This window comes from Psammomys obesus, unplaced genomic scaffold (genome assembly GCF_907164565.1).
Source record: "Psammomys obesus unplaced genomic scaffold, mPsaObe1.curated_primary_1811, whole genome shotgun sequence".
In the NCBI taxonomy this organism is placed as follows: Eukaryota; Metazoa; Chordata; class Mammalia; order Rodentia; family Muridae; genus Psammomys; species Psammomys obesus.
The window spans coordinates 1,002,275-1,015,556 of record NW_026590365.1 but is presented as its reverse complement, the minus strand read 5'-3'; the positions used below and the strand labels follow the sequence as shown (position 1 = coordinate 1,015,556).

Below are 13,282 nucleotides of genomic sequence, written 5' to 3'. Positions count from 1 at the left end.
TGTGTGTGTGTGTGTGTGTGTGTGTGTGTGTGTGTGTGTGTGTATGTGTGTATACGTGCATGTGTGTGTTGAAGGGGGTGGTACCTAAAACAGAAAGGCTCTCCTCTGGCAGAGGAGGTAGTCTGCCTCCTCCAGACATGCCACCATGCCCAGGGTACAAGTTGAGGATACAGATATTTATCATGAAGATTTTGGCACATTGCAGAGGCTAGGGCTGCACACAGGTCTCTAGGAGGGGCATATCCTCTACCCATCAGTGAGGTCCTGGAGGAGCCTTGCATAGGCAGCACAGGCCTCAGTTCCCCAATGAGAAAGGAGCTCCCCCAGAGGTAAATTGTGGCCTATAGAGACAACCAAACAGGCAGGAGGAAACAAGACCATCCTTCCCTGGGGTATAAGGCAGGCAGCAAGGGAGTAAATTTCCACTTCAAGGCTTGAGTACTCAATCAGAAAAACAAATGCAGGACCTTCAGCAAAACAGTATCCTTCAACAGCTGAGAAGCTATTCTCCAGGGCACCAGGTCACTCCAGCCCCACAGAGTAACTGACAGAAGTAACTCAATGACCAGCTGTGGGTGCCTCCAGGATACATGGAGCTGCTACCCAACCAACAACATTAAGCTTCCTTCTTGGAAACAACCTTTGCCTAGGTGAAGCCTAGGAAATCAAAAACCACATCTTGTTCTTGGTAAGTTCAGTGGCCCAAGCCCAAGTTCCTAAGTTAACCTCAGAGGACTAAGGGGCATCAGTGTGGCTGGCATCCAGGACAGGACAGCCACATTCAAGTAAGCCCAGCAGCCCAGACTCTGGTTTTAGGAATCTTGGTTCCCATCACCCGGGCTCATGCCCACATGTGGGCTTAGGTAATGTATCCTCCCCTCCATCCTGGCTATATTAAAGCAAACCCCACTCTGCAGTGTCCTGGGAGGGAGGTGACTTCTGCTCTTCAGCATCAGAAAACAAGGCAATCACAGTCCTCATTCACTAAGAGTAGGCTCTCAGGAACCTGGAGAACATTGTACAGTGTACAGCCAAGGTCATCAATCTCCTTTTCCTCTTTGAGAAAGCTGTCTAAGAGGTTCAAGCTGGGGTTGAAGTGACAGAGCAGGCTTAGCCTACTCCAACCTGCCCACCTGAAATTCCAGGGCATTCAGAAAGTGTTCCTCTAAGGCTTCTCTTCCAGGCCACTTCCTCTTCACCCAGATGCAGAACGACTTGAGTCAGGTGGCTCCAGCCAAGCCCAGAACCACCCCAGAGCCAAATGGTCACGACACATACCTTGCAGCAGAAGCAACAACCTCCAGTAATCCAGGGCCCACAAACAGGCAGCTTCTATTGGATATAGATCCTGCAGCCAGAAATTGCTGGCCAGCCCTTCCAGAGGCCAAGCCAGAAGAAGGCAGTCAGTAGTGCTGGTCCCAGGAACCACCATGACCACAGCTAAAGTGAACTCCAGGCACTCGTGTTGCATTTCCAGCAGCAGCTACTCCAAAGTCACACTGGGCTAGATTAGACACCCAAGCAGGCCACCAATGGCCAGACAAGTTGAAGGACACTGCTAGGGCCTTCTGTAGCAGTTCCAGCAAGACATGGGAGGAAAGGTAGCCTCCCGCCATGAAGTGGTCCCAGGGGTTGCACCCAAAGGGATGGAACATGCACTGGGTCCTGTGCACAGCTCAGCATTAAGGTTCCCTGGTCATAGTGTCCATGCCAGGTACCAGGCTCTGTAGACTTGGCTGCAACTACATGGGTGTTAGTAGGCACAGGACCCATCTAGGAGTGATGATTTCATTTTTTTAACATCTGAGTAATATTACATTCTGTAAATATACCTCAATTTTCTTAATCCGTTCCTTTACTTACAGACATCTAGGTTGTTTCCAATTTTTGGATATTATGAATAGAGCCAAAATGAGCATGGTTTAGCAAGTACACTGCTGAAATGTGGGCACTTAAAACTATAAACTTCTTTCTTAGAACAACTTTCATTTCATTCCATAGATTTGATTTGTTTTCATGATCATTTAATTCTAAGAACTTGTTTTTATTTCTTCCTTTATTTCTACAATGATGCATTCATCATTCAGTAGTATGTTTATCCTCCATGATTTTTGTTATTTTCTGTAGTTTCTCTTATTCTTTTTTGTTTGTTTGTTTGCTTCAAGCCAGGCTTTCTCTATGTCCCCTGAGCTGTCCTGGACTCGCTTTGTAGAACAGGCTTTCTTCGAACTCATAGAAATCCACAAGCCTTGATTTTTATTGCTGAGTAATATTCCATTGTGTAGATACACCACAATTTGTGCATCCATTCCTCCACTGAGGGGCATCTGGGCTGTAACAGCTTCTGGCTGTTACAAATAAGGCTGCTAAAAACATGGTTGATCAAATGCCCTTATTGTGTACTTGAGAATATTTTGGATATATGCCTAGGAGTGGTACAGCTGGATCTTGAGGAAGTGCTATCCCTAGTTATCTGAGAAAGTGCCAGATTGATTTCCAGAGTGGTTGTACAAGTTTACATTCCCACCAGCAATGGAGGAGGGTTCCCCTTTCTCCACAACTTCTCCAGCATGTGTTGTCACTTGAGTTTTTGATCTTAGCCATTCTGATGGGTGTAAGGTGAAACCTTAAGGTCGTCCCTGATGGGTAATGAGGTTGAGTATTTCTTTAAGTGTTTCTCTGCCATTCGATATTACTCTGCAGAGAATTCTCTGTTTAGCTCTGTACCTCATTTTTTAAATGGATTACTTGATTTTTTGCTGTTTAACTTCTGTAGTTCTTTATATATACTGGATATTAGCCCTCTATCAGATATAGGGTTGGTGAAGATCCTTTCCCAAGCTGTAGGCTGTTGTTTTGTTCTGAGGACAGTGTCCTTTGCTTTACAGAAGCCTTTCAGTTTCATGAGGCAAGGAAAGCATGAAATTTGCAGGTAAATGGTGGGCTCTGGAAAAGATCATCCTGAGTGAGCTATCCCAGAAGCAGAAAGATGCACACGCTATATACTCACTCATATACACATATTATATAGGATAAACCTACTAAAATCTGTACACCTAAAGAAACTAATCAAGAGGGAGGACTCTTGCTAAAATGCTCAATTCCTATCCAGAAAGGCAAAGAGGCTGGACATCAGAAGAAGGAGAAAAGAGCAAACAAGTCAGGAGCCTGACACAGGGGACCTCTGAAAAGCTCTGTCCTGCAGACTATCAATGTAGATGCTGAGACTTATGGACAACCTTTGGGCAGAGTGCAGGGAATCTTAGGAAAGAAGTGGGAAACAGTAAGATCTGGAGAGGACAGGAACTCCGCAAGGAGAGTAACAGAATCAAAAAATCTGAGCACAGGGGTCTTTCCTGAGACTGATATTCCAACCAAGGACTATGCATGGAGATAACCTAAGACCCCTGCACAGATGTAGCCCATGGCAGTTCAGTATCCAAGTGGGTTCATTGTAATATGAACAGGGACTGTCTCTGACATGAACTGATTGGCCTGCTCTTTAATTACCTCCCCCTGAGGGGGAAGCAGCATTATCAGGCCACAGAAGAAGACAATGCAGCTACTCCTGATGAGATCTAATTGACTAGGATCAGAAGGAAGGAAAAGAAGTCCTCCCCTATCAGTGGACTTGGGGAGGGGCATGCATGCAGAGGGTGGAGGAAAGGAGGGATTGCGATGGGAGGAGGGAGAGAACCACAGGGGGGATACAAAGTGAATAAAGTGTAATTAATAAAGGAAAAAAAAAGACTAAAAAAAAAAAAAAAGAAGAAATCCATAAGCCTTTGCCTCCCTGAGTACTGAAATTATAGGCATGCTCCACCATGCCTAGCTTCTCTTACTCTTAGTGTCTAGCTTTAGCCCATTGTAGTCAGATAGAATATGGGATGATGTTTCAGTTTTTCTACATTTCTTGAGGCATGCTTTGTTCCCTAATATGTTCTCTACTTTAGAGCGGATCCTATTTGGTGCCAAGAAGAATGGTATTCTTTGGTTTTTGAGAGGAATGTTCTATAGACTCTCTTAGGTCCATTCGACCGTTGACATTATTTAGGTTCAGTATATATTCAAAGTTTTTGAACAATTATATGTCCGATAGTAAGAGTGGTATGTTGAAGTTAACCACTATTTCTGTATTATTATTTTATTTTAAATGTTTGTGTTTGCTTTATAAAATTGGATGAAGCTATATTTAAGGCATATACGTGTAGATTTGTAATTTCCTCTTAGTAGATTCATCTCTTAGCCAGTTTGAAATAACCCTATTAATATCCTCTGACAAGAATTATTTTGAAGTCTATTTTGTCAAAAGTCAGAATATTGATGCCTGCATGTTTTCTGTTTCCATTTGCTTAGAGTACTCTTTTCCATACTTTTATGCTATAACAGTGCTTATCTTTCATGGTAATGTATGTTTCATGGAGGAAGAAGAAAGAAGGATTCTATTTTCTAATCCAATATACTAGCCTGTGGCTTTTGACAAGCGAATAGAAACCATCTCTAGCATTCTTATTGAAAAGTAAGTGTTACTCCTGTTATTTTATTGATTTTGTAGTATTTGAGACTTTCTTAACCTTTTGTTTAAAGGGGGTCATAATAGCATTTATTTTTTTCTTATTGTAGTACTTTGAGTGTGCTTATCTTTCTCTTCATACTAAGTGAATATTCTCTTCCAGTGTCCTCTGTAGGACTGCCTCAATGCTCATGAATTCCTTTAGCCAGCTTTTATCTTAAAATGCTTTTCTATTTTATGTTTTTATTATCATTTAATTCTAAGAGCTTTTTTCCATGATTTCTGCAATGATGCGTTCATCATTTAGTAATATATTTAACCTCCATGACTTTTGCACATTTTCTTTAGTTTCTCTTACTCTTGATGGCTAGCTTTATTCCACTGCAATCAGATATACAGAAAAAAAACTATCTTATAACAGATAGTTTTCTCTGTTTATTAGACTGAGTTGCTACTGTGATCTTTCAGTATTTCAAAACATCAGTAGTATCCCTTCCTGCTTTCATAGTTTGGAAGGAATAAGTAAGCAGTTGCTCCAATGTATTTCTATGTGAACTGACCTTTTTCTTTTGCAGCTTTCAATATGAATTCTTTGTCCTGTACATTTAGTGTTTTAGCTATAGGGTGTCGAGAGGAGTTTGTTTTTTTGTCCAGTTTGTGTGACCTTTGTATCTGAATGGGTTCTCCAGATGGAAATTTCTTCCATGATCTTATCAAAAATATGTTGAATGCCATTTGCATGAAATTATCCTCCTTCTCTCAAGTTTTTAATGCATATACTTTGTCTTACATGGTATCCCAGGTTTCTTATATGTTCCACACATACATTAAAAAATGATTATTGGGATTCCAAGATTGCAGGGTACAGTGTGCATGGTATCTGACAAGCAGGTGAGCAAAGATTTTGGATCAAACATGTAGCCCTGCTTTGGACTCCAAAACACTATGGTCTATGTTTCCCAGTAGAAAGGAGGCTTCCAGGGAGCTTGGGACCTCCGTGGATGATTCCTGGACCCAAGGGGCACATGGTTACCCAGCGCCTTCAGCCTACTTGAACACAACTCCTAAATACCAGGGACACATGGCTCCAGACTCCAGTCACCAGATTCCTCCCGATTCCCAGAGATCAGTTCAGTTTTTGGACACCAGGGACATGATCCCCAGCCTCTGGTCCACAGTTCTACCTGTCTCCCTGTGGGGACCAGCCAAACCATAGGAGCATACAAAATCTGGTCCCAAGATGGCAGAGCCCAGCATCTATGGAATCAGAGAGTAGGTACTGCAAGCATGCAACTGCCTATGCTACTGACTCCAAAATGCCAGCATCCGTTCCTGTTTCCCCAAGAATGGGAAGAGATCTCACCATGGAGACACACATAAATCCAGCCTCACACTTCTCAGCTAACCCACCACCTGAGGACGACTCTGGATTCCAGAGAAGGACAGATCTAGCCAATGGTTCACAGCTCTAACAACTGCCTTGACCAAGCCTGTCAAAACTCAGCTTTAAAAATGTAAACACCCACACCCTAATGCCCTTGCCTATTGGTCCAACTGGGACACAACCAGAAGAGAAAACCTTCAAGCATATCACAGCATATCACAGCTTCCAGGACACAACCCAGGCAGGGCTTTCTCACCATGCCTGAAAATCCTGACTGCAGGAATAATCAGCCAACATGAGAAAAACAGATGGCTAAAGGCCAGCATAAGAACAGAGTCAAGGGGATTCAGCAAGATCTCATTCTGATCAGCAGCACAGCAGGATCAGCACAGTGACCAGCAGTCAGAACTCGCAGCCCTAAAACACAAGTGATTGTGTTTCCCAGGTGATAGGACACCCCATGGTGGGGGATTCAGCCAGCTTCAACTCACCCAGCTAAACCTCAGAAAAGATTCCGGTTCCACCAGGCGCTTGGTCGCCAGCCCAGAGCCGCACACCAGCATGCTCTGATCACTCTTCTTAGACTGAACTGTGGGCAACAAAACATCAGAGACTGTGATTTCCAGTCGAGAAATAACCCTACGGTGCAGGAAACGATTGGGACCCACCTTAGGTCACTCAGACATTCCCTAGAAAAGACCTGGGGTTCCGCGGGTGCCCAGGAGCCAGCCCAGAGCCAGAGCTGGGGACCTAGGCACTGGCACAGAGTCCTGCCTGCCCGCCTGACTCGTTGCCCTAGATAGAACTGTGGGCCCCAGGGCACCAAGGACTGAGTTTCTCAGTCGGGTGCAAACCCACAGAGAGAGGAACGGCTGGTCTGATCTCAGAGCACTCAGCAGATACCCCCACCCCGAAAAGGTCTCGGGAAAAATTACCCAGTTTCAGCAAATGCCCAGGCACCCAATCGCCAAAAAGTCTGAAAGGCGGAGCCACGAAAGTCCGTGCCTGCAGGTTCTACTCACCATCACAGACGGAACAGCTGTCCCCAAAGCAAAGACTGAGTGTCCCTGTCAGGAGGAAACCCCACAGCGAGGAGATCATCAGGTCCAAATCTCAGGACACCCAGCTCCTGGATTTTTTGGATTCACAAAGACTCAAGGCTCTAGCCTTCTACTGCAGGCATGAGCGCAGTGCTCACCTGCCATTATTGAGTACCAGTAGGGCACTGGGGCACACAGCTGCATCCTCAGACCTACAAAAGCCAGAGAGCCATTACAGCAGCCCTAGGATACTGCTCCAAGGTTCAACCAGTTATCCCTAGCTAAACTGACAAAACTGTGGGAATCCCTGGTTCTTCAAGAGGGCTGCACCCAACAATTACACCTTAAGAGCAACAGCTGCTGCTCACTAAATTCAGAGCAAGAAACCCAGCAGCAGGGCAGCCATCATCAGGACCTCTCCTGATGAGAGGAGAGCTTTCCAGAACACGACAGTTAGCACACAGGTCCATACGCCTGAAGTGAACTGTGACAATTCCTGAGAAGCACCATCATTCAGTTGACCATACCCAAAAAGCAGAGAACTTCAGAACCCTGCCAAGCGGATTATTCCCACCCCAGGACCCAGCAGGCACCAGAAATTAACAGACAACACCTGAAACAGAGAGATGGGTAGAGGCTAGCATAAAAGCACAATCAACAAAAGGCAAAGCAGTATGGCATCCCCAGAACCCAGTTATCCAGGGGTAAGTAGCCCTGGACACCCTAACATAAGTGAAATTCAAGAAGATGACCTTACATATGTGCTTATGAAGAGGTTAATGGAGGAAGCGAATAAAATGGGTAAAGAATTAGGGAAAGATATAATAAAACAGATTATGGCCATATGTAAAGAAATACAGGAAGATGCACCCGAACAGTTTGTGGCATTCAGAGAGGAAATAATTAAATCACTGAAAGAAATAAAAGAAACACAGGAATTTTCAAACAAACACCTGAAGGAATTGAAGGAAAATACAGTCAGACAGGTGAAGAAAATCAACAAAACGGTTGGAGATCTGAAGATAGAACTGGAAAATTAAAAAAAACACACACACAAATGGATGAAATCATGGAGAGAGAGAACCTAGGAAAGAAAACAGGAACTACAGAGGTAAGCATAATCAACAGATTACAAGAGATGGAAGAAAGATCTAAGGTGTGGAAGATACATTGGAAGAAATCGATGTATCTGTCAAAAAAAAATGTTAAATCCGAAAAATTCCTGACACAAACGGTCCAAGAAATTAAAGACAACATAAAAAGACAAAACCTAAGAATAATAGGAATAGAGGAAAAAGAATATTCCCTCCTCCAAGGACCAGAAAATATTTTCAACAAAATCATTGAAGAAAATTTCCCCAACTTAAAGAAGAGGTCTATAAGAATACAAGAAGCCTACAGAACACCTAATGAATTAGACCAGAAAAGAAAATCCTCACATCACATAATAATCAAAACAGTAAGTATACAGAACAAAGAAAAAATACTAAAAGCTGAAAGAGAAAAAGGCCAAGTAACATATAATGGCAAACCCATAAGAATCACACCTGACTTCTCAACAGAAACTACGAAAGCAAGAAGAACCTTGATGGATATCATGCAGACCCTAAGAGAACACAGATGTCAGCCTAGGCTACTTTAACCAGCAAAACTCTCAGTCCTCATAGACAGAGAAAACAAGACATTCAATGACAAAAACAAATTTCAACAATACCTACACACAAATCCAGCGTTACAAAAGATAATAGAAGGAATAATACAACCCAAGAAAATTAACTACTTTCAAGAAAACACAGGAAATAAATAACCTCACTACTGCAAAACAAAAAGTAGCCAAACATACAAACACACTACCATAGCCAACATCAATATCAAAAGATCTAACAGCCACTGGTCATTAATCTCCCTCAACATCAATGGACTCAATTCTCCAATAAAAAGACACAGACTAACAAAATGGATGCATAAACAAGACCCAACAATCTTGTTGTATACAAGAAACACACATAAGTCACAAAGATAGACATTACCTGAGAGTAAAGGGCTGGAAGATGGTTTTCCATGCAAATGGAACCAAGAAGCAAGAAGGAGTAAGTAGCCATTCTAATATCTAATAAAATAGATTTTCAACCAAAATTGACCAAAAAAGATAGAGAAGGACACTTCATACTCATCAAGGGAAAAATCCACCAGGAAGATATCACAATCCTGAACATCTATGCCACAAATGCAAGGGCACCCACATAAGAAAAGAAACTTTAATAAAACTTAAACTGCACATAGACCCCAACACATTAAGAGTGAGAGACTTCAACACCCCACTCTCAACATAAGACCGGTCAACAAAACAGAAATGAAACAAAGAAACAATAACTCTAACAGAGGTCATGAATCAAATGGACCTCACAGACATCTACAGAACCTTTCACCCAAACAGAAAAGAATTTACCTTTTTCTCAGCACTTCATGGAACCTTCTCCAAAATAAACCATATAGTTGGTCACAAAGTGAGCCTCAACAGATACAAGAAGATTGAAATAATCCCTTGTATCCTAGCTGATCACCATGGACTAAAGCTGGACCTCAATGACAAAAATAACAAAAGGCTTACACAGACATGGATACTGAAAAACTTGCTACTAAATGACAGTTGGGTCAGAGAAGAAATAAAGAAAGAAATTAAAGACTTCCTAGAATTCAATGAAAATGAAGGCACAACATACCCAAACCTGTGGGACACAATGAAAGCAGTGCTAAGAGGAAAGTTCATAGTCCTAAGTGCCTTCAAGAAGAAATTCTAAACATCTCATGCAAGCAACTTAATGGCTCACTTAAAAGCCTTAGAAAAAAAAAAGCAGACACACCAAAGAGGAGTAGATGCCTGGAAATAACCAAACTCGGGGCTGAAATCAATCAATGAGAAACAAATAAAACAATTCAAAGAATCAATGAAACCAAGAGCTGGTTCTTTGAGAAAATCAACAAGATAGACAACTCTTAGCCAAATTAACTAAAAGGCAGAGAGACACTATCCAAATCAACAAAATCAAAAATGAAAAAGAGGATATAACCACAGACACTGATGAAATCCAAACAACAATTAGGACTTACTTTAAAAGCTTATATGCCACAAAATTTGAAAATCTAAATGAAATCGACATTTTTCTTGACCGATTCCACATGCCAAAGCTGAATCAAGACAGGGTAAATTAATTAAATAGTCATATATCCCCTAAGGAAGTATAAGCTGTCATCAAAAGTCTACCATGCAAAAAAAAGCCCAGGGCCAGATGGTTTCAGCACAGATTTCTACGAGACCTCCAAAGAAATGCAAACACCAATACTCTTCAATCTATTCCACAAAATAGAAACAGAAGGAATATTACCAAAATCATTCTATGAAGCCACAGTCACTTTGGTAACTAAACCCCACAATGACCCAACAAAGAAAGAGAATTTCAGGCCAATATCCCTCATGAACATTGATACGAAAATACTCAACAAAATACTTGCAAACTGAATATAAAACACATCAAAGATATCATCCATTACGACCAAGTAGACTTCATCCCAGGCATGCAGGGGTGGTTCAGTATACGGAAATCCATCAATGTGATCCACCATATAAACAAACTGAAAGAAAAAAACCACATGATCATCTCCTTAGATGTGGAAAAGCCATTTGACAAAATCCAACATCCAGTCATGTTTAAAGTCTTGGAGAGATCATGGATACAAGGCAAATACCTGAACATAGTAAAGGCAATATACAGCAAGCCTATAGTCAATATCAAATTCAATGGAGAGAAACTTAAATCAATCCCACTGAAATCAGGGACAAGGACAGGCTACCTACTCTCTCCATATCTCAACATTGTTCTTGAAGTCCTTGCTAGAGCAATAAGAAAATTGAAGGAGATCAAGGGGATACAAATTGGAAAGGAAGAAGTCAAAATATCACTATTTGCAGAGGATATGATAGTATACCCAAGTGACTCCAAAAATTCTACTAGGGAAATTCCACAGCTGATTAACACCTTCAGCAAAGTGGCTGGATATAAAATTAACTCAAAAAAATCAGTAGCCCTCCTGTTTACAAAAGACAAAAGGGCTGAGAAAGAAATTAGGGAAACAACACCCTTCACAATAGCCACAAAGGACATAAAGTACCTTGGTGTGAACCTAACCAAGCAAGTCAAAGTCTTGTGTGAAAAAAATTTTCCAGTCTCTGAAGAAAGAATTCGAAGAAGATATCAGAAGATGGAAAGATCTCCCATGCTCATGGCTTGGCAGGATTAATATAGTAAAAATGTCCATCTTCCAAAAGCAATCTACAAATTCAATGCAATTCCCATCAAATTACCAACACAATTCTTTACAGATCTTGAAAGAAAAATTCTCACCTTCATATGGAACAACAAGAAACCCAGAATTTTTAAAACAATTGTAAACGATCTACAGTAAAAGATCTTCAGGAGGTATCTCCATCCCTGATCCCAAGCTGTACTATAGAGCAACAATACGAAAAACTGAATGGTACTGGCATAGAAACAAACTCGTGGATCAATGGAATCAAATAGAAGACCCTGACATAAATCCACATACTTATGGACACCTGATTGTGGAAAAAAGACGGCATCTTCAACAAACGGTGCTGGTCCAACTGGATGTTTACATGTAGAAAAATGCAAATAGATCCATACATATTACCCTGCACAAAACTAAAGTCAAAGTGGATCAAAGACCTCAACATAAAACCAGACACACTAAAGCGCTTAGAAGAAAATGTGGGGAATACCTTTGAACTCATTGGCACAGGAGACAACTTCCTGAACAGAACACCAACAGCATAGGCTCTAAGAGCAACAATCAATAAATGGGACCTCATGGAACTGAAAAGCTTCTGTAAAGCAAATGACACTGTCCTCAGAACAAAACGACTGCCTACAGATTGGGAAAGGATCTTCACCAACCTTATATCTGACAGAGGACTAATATCCAGTATATATAAAGAACTCAAGAAGTTAAACAGCAATAAATCAAATAATCCAATTAAAAAATGGCGTACAGAGCTAAACAGAAAATTCTCAATAGAGGAATATCGAATGGCAGAGAAACACTTGAAGAAATATTTAACGTCCTTAGTCATAAGGGAAATGCAAATCAAAAGGACCCCAAGATTTCACGTTATACCCATCAGAATGGTTAAGATAAAAAACTCAAGCAACAACACATGCTGGAGAGGTTATGGAGAAAGGGGAACCCTCCTCCACTGCTGGTGGGAATGTAAACTTGCACAACCGCTCTGGAAAGCAATCTGGTGCTTCTACAGACAACTAGGAATAGCGCTTCCTCAAGATCCAGCTATATACCACTCCTAGGCATATCCCCAAAAGAGGCTGAAGTACCAGCCTTAGCTCAACTATGTTTATACAAGCTTTATTTGTAATAGCCAGAACCTCAAAAAAGCCCAGATGCCCCTCAGTGGAGGAATAGATACAGAAATTGTGGTTCATCTACACAATGGAATATTACTCAGCAATAAAAACCAAGGAAAGAGTGAAATTTGTAGTAAATGGTGGGAACTGGAAAAGATCATCCTGAGTGAGCTATCCTAGAAGCAGAAGGACACACACAGTATATACTCACTCATATAGACATATAATATAGGATAAACCTACTAAAATCTGTACACCTAAAGAAACTAATCAAGAGGGAGGACTCTAGCTATAATGCTCAATCCCCATCCTGAAAGGCAAAGAGGATGGGCATCAGAAGAAGAAGAAAACAGGAAACAAGTAAAGAGCTTCCACAGAGGGCCTCTGAAAGGCAATGCCCTGCAGACTATCAAAGCAGATGCTGAGACTTATGGCCAACTGTTGGGCAGAATACATGGAATCTTATGAAAGAAGTGGGAAATAATAAGATCTCGAGAGGACAGGAACTCCACAAGGAGAGCAACAGAACTGAAAAATCTGAGCACATTGGTCTTTCCTGAGACTCATACTCCAACCAAGTACCATTCATGGAGATAACCTAGAACCCCTGCACAGATGTAGCCCATGGCAGTTCAGTATCCAAGTGGGTTCCATTGTAATAGGAACAGGGACTGCCTCTGACATGAACTGATTGGCCTGCTTTTTAATTACCTCCCCCTAAGGGGGGAGCAGCATTATCATGCCACAGAAGAAGACAATGCAGCCACTCCTGATGAGACCTAATTGACCAGGATCAGAAGGAAGGAAAGCAAGACCTTTCCTATCAGTGTAGAGGAGGGAGGAAGGGATTGGGACAGGAGGAAGGAGGGAACCACAGGGGGGATACAAAGTGAATAAAGTTTAATTA

The 13,282-nt window shown here is 41.7% G+C and overlaps 1 pseudogene; it reads right to left on the bottom strand.

The window, feature by feature from the left end:
- Window positions 1-952: 952 nt before the first annotated feature.
- Window positions 953-5,596, bottom strand: LOC129676541 (mitochondrial dynamics protein MID49-like; annotated as a pseudogene).
- Between the last annotated feature and the right edge of the window lie 7,686 nt (window positions 5,597-13,282).